The sequence below is a fragment of the Oncorhynchus clarkii genome, chromosome 3 (genome assembly GCF_045791955.1).
Source record: "Oncorhynchus clarkii lewisi isolate Uvic-CL-2024 chromosome 3, UVic_Ocla_1.0, whole genome shotgun sequence".
NCBI classification, from domain to species: Eukaryota; Metazoa; Chordata; class Actinopteri; order Salmoniformes; family Salmonidae; genus Oncorhynchus; species Oncorhynchus clarkii.
Window position 1 is genome coordinate 83,324,580 of NC_092149.1, and position 7,127 is coordinate 83,331,706.

The window sequence follows — 7,127 nt, forward strand, 5'->3', positions numbered from 1 at the left end:
TCACTGTCTGCCAGCACGTGGGTATCTTTAACCTTTAAAATACTTGCACCACAGCTTTACAAACAAGCACATCGGAAATTATTTGGACAAAAGAAATGCAGTACAAATTAGCGTCCTCTGTTCTTCCCTCTTCACGCTATTTCACAGAGCTATTTGTAGTTGCTACCAAAGGTTGTACATTGACACCTGCGTAGATGACTGGGGTTGAGGCCAGGGAGCGTGTGAAAAGTATCATTCTAATATGGAAAGAGTAGGTTACCACTGACCGACTGCTTTAGATAAACCTGCACCCCTTACCCCCCTTTACTTTCCTCCACTTCCCACGCTGTAAACACCGATTATGCACGATTAAGATGTCCATATTATTAGCCCATATTTAGGCTATTATAAGTGATCTATTTACATGATAAGCCTTCAGTAGGCCAATAAAGACGGGCAGGAAGTGCTTCCTCTTGTCTACACCCTCTACGCCATAATTTAGTAGAACGCTTACTTCAGTTTCATTTAGAGAAGATTTAGTGTTGCAGTGTACAAGCATACAGACCCTGGCCACCTAACTGTCCAATAATGTTTGTTTGACTATTTCAAGACATTGTAATCTTTGTAGAATAAACAGTATTCAATTCAATCACTTCTATTTTTCCCCCCAAGAGGCAATTTTAGCTGAGTGGAACCATAAACTTGCCTTTTTTGTGCTATTATTCTATCTGTCTGCTACGTGCTGCTTTTTCTATGTTGTTCTGTCTGTGTTCTACGTGTTGCTTGATCTATGTTGTTCTGTCTGCGTTCTACGTGTTGCTTGTTCTATGTTGTTCTGTCTGCGTTCTACGTGTTGCTTGATCTATGTTGTTCTGTCTGTGTTCCACGTGTTGCTTGTTCTATGTTGTTCTGTCTGCGTTCTACGTGTTGCTTGTTCTATGTTGTTCTGTCTGCGTTCTATGTGTTGCTTGATCTATGTTGTTCTGTCTGCGTTCTACGTGTTGCTTGTTCTGTGTTGTTCTGTCTGCGTTCTACGTGTTGCTTGTTCTATGTTGTTCTGTCTGCGTTCTACGTGTTGCTTGTTCTATGTTGCTCTGCGTGTGCTCACTGCTCAATGTCTTTGTTATTGTAATTGTTTTAATAACTTGCCCAGGGACTGCAGTGGAAAATCAAAACCAGTAAAACCTGTACAGATAAAACAACAGTAATAAATCAATTACATAATTTAGTTACATAAACACAACGTTTTGCACTTCAAAGATGAATTCACCTTAGTTTTGAAATGTTGCTAATTATTCCTAATTCCTTCTCCACTAAACATAGTTCATGTGTAACTACCTCTGCTCAACAACAATAGATCTATTTTCTCTCTGTCTCTGTCTCTGTCTCTGTCTCTGTCTCTGTCTCTGTCTCTCTCTCTCTCTCTCTCTCTCTCTCTCTCTCTCTCTCTCTCTCTCTCTCTCTCTCTCTGTCTCTCTCTCTGTCTCTCTCTCTGTCTCTGTCTCTCTCTGTCTCTCTCTCTCTCTCTGTCTCTCTCTCTCTGTCTCTCTCTGTCTCTCTCTGTCTCTCTCTCTCTCTCTCTCTCTCTCTCTCTCTGTCTCTCTCTCTCTCAACAAGTTCTCATTTACAACTTGCTACCTGGCCAAGATAAAGCAAAGCAGTTTGACACATACAACACCACAGAATTACACATGGAATAAACAAACATACAGTCAATAATACAGTTGAAAAAGTCTATATACAGTGTGTGCAAATGAAGTAAGATAAGGGAGGTAAGGCAAAAAATAGGCCACGGTGGCAAAGTAATTACAATATAGCAATTAAACACTGGAGTGATAGATGTGCAGAATATAAATGTGCAAGTAGAGATACTGGGGTGCAAAGGAGCAAGATAAATAAATACAGTATGGGGATGAGGTAGTTGGATGGGCTATTTACAGATGGGCTATGTACAGGTGCAGTGATCTGTGAGCTGCTCTGACAGCTGGTGCTGCCTCTCAGGAAGTGACTCTTATTTAGAAACCCCTGTCTTTCTATGCATCCCTATTGCCCATTGAAAGGGATATCAACTAGATTCTTTTTCTGTGGCTTCCCTAAGGTGTCTACAGCCTTTAGACATAGTTTCAGGCCTTTATTTTGAAGAATGAGCGTAAACTTCCACATTGCGTAAGTGGTCAGTTGTTGGCTCTCATTGTGATTTTTGCGCAAAACAGAGAGGTAGCCATTTTTCCTCCAGGTCCTAGTGAAAAGCCAACTGTCCCGGTTGATATATTATCGAATAGATATTTGAAAAACACCTTGAGGATTGATTATAAAAAACGTTTGCCATGTTTCTGTCGATATTATGGATATGATTTGGAATTTTTGTCTGCTTTGTCGTGAGCACTATTTCCGGTGGATTCCTTGGCATAACACATCAAACTAACGGAGGTATTTGGATATAAAAAATATCTTTATGGAACAAAAGGAACATTTGCTGTCTAACTGGGAGTCTCGTGAGTGAAAACATCCGAAGATCATCAAAGGTAAACAATTAATTTGATTGCTTTTCTGATTTTTGTGACAAAGTTACCTGCCGCTAGGTGTACATAATGTTTTGCTAGTATATCGATAAACTTACACAAACACTTGTATTGTTTTCGCTGTAAAGCATAATTTCAAAATCTGAGACGACAGGGTGATTAACAAAAGGCTAATCTGTGTTTCGCTATATTTCACTTGTGATTTCATGAATATGAATATTTTCTAGCAAGATTATTTGTCCGTTGCACAATGCTATTTAGCGTAGTTGATGACAATTATCCCGGATCCGGGATGGCTGGTTCCAAGAGGTATTAAAGTTAGTGAGGGAGATATGAGTCTCCAGCTTCAGTGATTTTTGAAGTTCGTTCCAGTCATTGGCAGCAGAGAACTGGAAGGAAAGGCGGCCAAAGGAGGAATTGCCTTTGGGGGTGACCAGTGAAATATACCTGCTGGAGCGCGTGCTACGGGTGGGTGCTGCTATGGTGACCAGTGAGCTGAGATAAGATGGGGCTTTACCTAGCAAAGACCTATAAATCAAATCAAATCAAATTTTATTTGTCACATACACATGGTTAGCAGATGTTAATGCGAGTGTAGCGAAATGCTTGTGCTTCTAGTTCCGACAATGCAGTAATAACCAACAAGTAATCTAACTAACAATTCCAAAACTACTGTCTTGTACACAGTGTGAGGGGATAAAGAATATGTACATAAGGATATATGAATGAGTGATGGTACAGAGCAGCATAGGCAGATACAGTAGATTGTATCGAGTACAGTATATACATATGAGATGAGTATGTAAACAAAGTGGCATAGTTAAAGTGGCTAGTGATACATGTATTACATAAGGATACAGTCGATGATATAGAGTACAGTATATACGTATGCCTATGAGATGAATAATGTAGGGTAAGTAACATTATATAAGGTAGCATTGTTTAAAGTGGCTAGTGATATATTTACATCATTTCCCATCAATTCCCATTATTAAAGTGGCTGGAGTTGAGTCAGTGGCTGTTTAACAGTCTGATAGCCTTGAGATAGAAGCTGTTTTTCAGTCTCTCGGTCCCAGCTTTGATGCACCTGTACTGACCTCGCCTTCTGGATGATGGCGGGGTGAACAGGCAGTGGCTCGGGTGGTTGATGTCCTTGATGATCTTTATGGCCTTCCTGTGACATCGGGTGGTGTAGGTGTCCTGGAGGGCAGGTAGTTTGCACCAGGTGATGCGTTGTGCAGACCTCACTACCCTCTGGAGAGCCTTACGGTTGAGGGCGGAGCAGTTGCCGTACCAGGCGGTGATACAGCCCGCCAGGATGCTCTCGATTGTGCATCTGTAGAAGTTTGTGAGTGCTTTTGGTGACAAGCCGAATTTCTTCAGCCTCCTGAGGTTGAAGAGGCGCTGCTGCGCCTTCTTCACAATGCTGTCTGTGTGAGTGGACCAATTCAGTTTGTCTGTGATGTGTATGCCGAGGAACTTAAAACTTGCTACCCTCTCCACTACTGTTCCATCGATGTGGATAGGGGGGTGACCTGGAGCCAGTGGGTTTGGCGACGAGTATGAAGCGAGGGCCAACCAATGAGAGGGTGGGTAGTTTATGGGGCTTTGGTGACAAAACGGATGGCACTATGATAGACTGCATCCAATTTGTTGAGTAGAGTGTCGGAGGCTATTTTGTAAATGACATCGCCGACGTGGAGGATCGGTAGGATGGTCAGTATTTATTTATGGTCAGCATGTATTTAGTTTTACTTGCATTTAAGAGCAATTGGAGGCCACGGAAGGAAAGTTGTATGGCATTGAAGCTCGTTTGGAGGTTAGTTAAGTGTCAAAAGAAGGGCCAGATGTATACAGAATGATGTCGTCTGCGTAGAGGTGGATCAGGGAGTCACCCGCAGCAAGAGCGACGTTGATGTATGTAAACAGAGAAGAGATTTGAACCCTGTGGCACCCTCATAGAGACTGCCAGAGGTTCGGACAACACGCCCTCCGATTTGACACACTGAACTCTATCAGAGAAGTAGTTGGTGAACCAGGCGAGGAAATCATTTGAGAGACCAAGGCTGTTGAGTCTGCCGATAAGAATGTGGTGATTGACAGTCTCTCTCTCTCTCTCTCTCTCTCTCTCTCTCTCTCTCTCTGTGTGTGGGCGGGCGGGAATCCGTGTAGGTGTGTGTATTTGTGTGCGTGTGCCAGCGTGCATGTCTCTGTGTGTGTGTTTGCGCATGGCGAGAAAGCCTCAGGGGTAACTGTTAACATAGGCAGTCATCTCTCTGAGTCAGGACCCAATGCGTGGTTCTCACTATCATGTGATGTGTGGGTGACATTTCACCCTGAGATCAGAGAGACTATGCTGTCAGTCTGAAGTGTCAACCCTGTAAAAAAATGTTCAGGAGGGTAAGAGACCTCCGTTCGCTGTTCCAGTGCATATGGACAAGCCTGATGTTCAGGAGGGAAAGAGGTCTCCGTTCGCTGTTCCAGTTCACATGGACAAGCCTGATGTTCAGGAGGGAAATAGGTCTCCGTTCGCTGTTCCAGTCCATATGGACAAGCCTGATGTTCAGGAGGGAAAGAGGTCTCCGTTCGCTGTTCCAGTTCACATGGACAAGCCTGATGTTCAGGAGGGAAATAGGTCTCCGTTCGCTGTTCCAGTCCATATGGACAAGCCTGATGTTCAGGAGGGAAAGAGGTCTCCGTTCGCTGTTCCAGTGCATATGGACAAGCCTGGTGTTCAGGAGGGAAAGAGGTCTCGGTTCGCTGTTCCGGTGCATATGGACAAGCCTGATGTTCAGGAGGGAAAGAGGTCTCCGTTCGCTGTTCCAGTTCACATGGACAAGCCTGATGTTCAGGAGGGAAAGAGGTCTCCGTTCGCTGTTCCAGTTCACATGGACAAGCCTGATGTTCAGGAGGGAAATAGGTCTCCGTTCGCTGTTCCAGTGCATATGGACAAGCCTGATGTTCAGGAGGGAAATAGGTCTCCGTTCGCTGTTCCAGTGCATATGGACAAGCCTGATGTTCAGGAGGGAAAGAGGTCTCCGTTCGCTGTTCCAGTGCATATGGACAAGCCTGATGTTCAGGAGGGAAAGAGGTCTCCGTTTGCTGTTCCAGTCCATATGGACAAGCCTGATGTTCAGGAGGGAAAGAGGTCTCCGTTTGCTGTTCCAGTCCATATGGACAAGCCTGATGTTCAGGAGGGAAAGAGGTCTCCGTTCGCTGTTCCAGTTCACATGGACAAGCCTGATGTTCAGGAGGGAAAGAGGTCTCCGTTCGCTGTTCCAGTCCATATGGACAAGCCTGATGTTCAGGAGGGAAAGAGGTCTCCGTTCGCTGCTCCAGTCCATATGGACAAGCCTGATGTTCAGGAGGGAAAGAGGTCTCCGTTCGCTGTTCCAGTCCATATGGACAATCCTGATGTTCAGGAGGGAAAGAGGTCTCCGTTCGCTGTTCCAGTCCATATGGACAAGCCTGATGTTCAGGAGGGAAAGAGGTCTCCGTTCGCTGTTCCAGTCCATATGGACAAGCCTGATGTTCAGGAGGGAAAGAGGTCTCCGTTCGCTGTTCCAGTCCATATGGACAAGCCTGATGTTCAGGAGGGAAAGAGGTCTCAGTTCGCTGTTCCAGTCCATATGGACAAGCCTGATGTTCAGGAGGGAAAGAGGTCTCCGTTTGCTGTTCCAGTCCATATGGACAAGCCTGATGTTCAGGAGGGAAAGAGGTCTCGGTTCGCTGTTCCAGTCCATATGGACAAGCCTGATGTTCAGGAGGAAAAGAAGTCTCCGTTCGCTGTTGCAGTCCATATGGACAAGCCTGATGTTCAGGAGGGAAAGAGGTCTCCGTTCGCTGTTCCAGTCCATATGGACAAGCCTGATGTTCAGGAGGGAAAGAGGTCTCGATTCGCTGTTCCAGTGCATATGGACAAGCCTGATGTTCAGGAGGGAAAGAGGTCTCCGTTCGCTGTTCCAGTCCATATGGACAAGCCTGATGTTCAGGAGGGAAAGAGGTCTCCGTTCGCTGCTCCAGTCCATATGGACAAGCCTGATGTTCAGGAGGGAAAGAGGTCTCCGTTCGCTGTTCCAGTCCATATGGACAATCCTGATGTTCAGGAGGGAAAGAGGTCTCCGTTCGCTGTTCCAGTCCATATGGACAATCCTGATGTTCAGGAGGGAAAGAGGTCTCCGTTCGCTGTTCCAGTGCATATGGACAAGATGTCTTATTTTTTTTTTTACCCAGACCCAGTTCTTGCTCATTTTGACAATGGGCCATTCTATATCAAAAACTAATTTGACATTTTAGTAAAAACAAGATTAAATTGAGAATAGTCTGATTTGTGAAAAATATGATCACTCGATGAGAGAACAGCCGATGCAGCCCGAGGCAAGGAACAGAGAGCAAACTTTTTGTTTTCTCCTATTTTTTTTTGTGCTACTTTCTCAAATCATCAATAGCCTATAGTAGCATCACGCACCCGTGGAGCCTTGGATCCCCCAATCTATCCTTATACTGAGTTGTGCAAGGCAGATCAGGTTTCAAGCATCTGGTCAGAACTTCCTGTCTTTGAGTCAACAGATTCTGACAACCGTGATGAACGATGTCTTAGAGATAGTAATCACGCATAAATCAGAC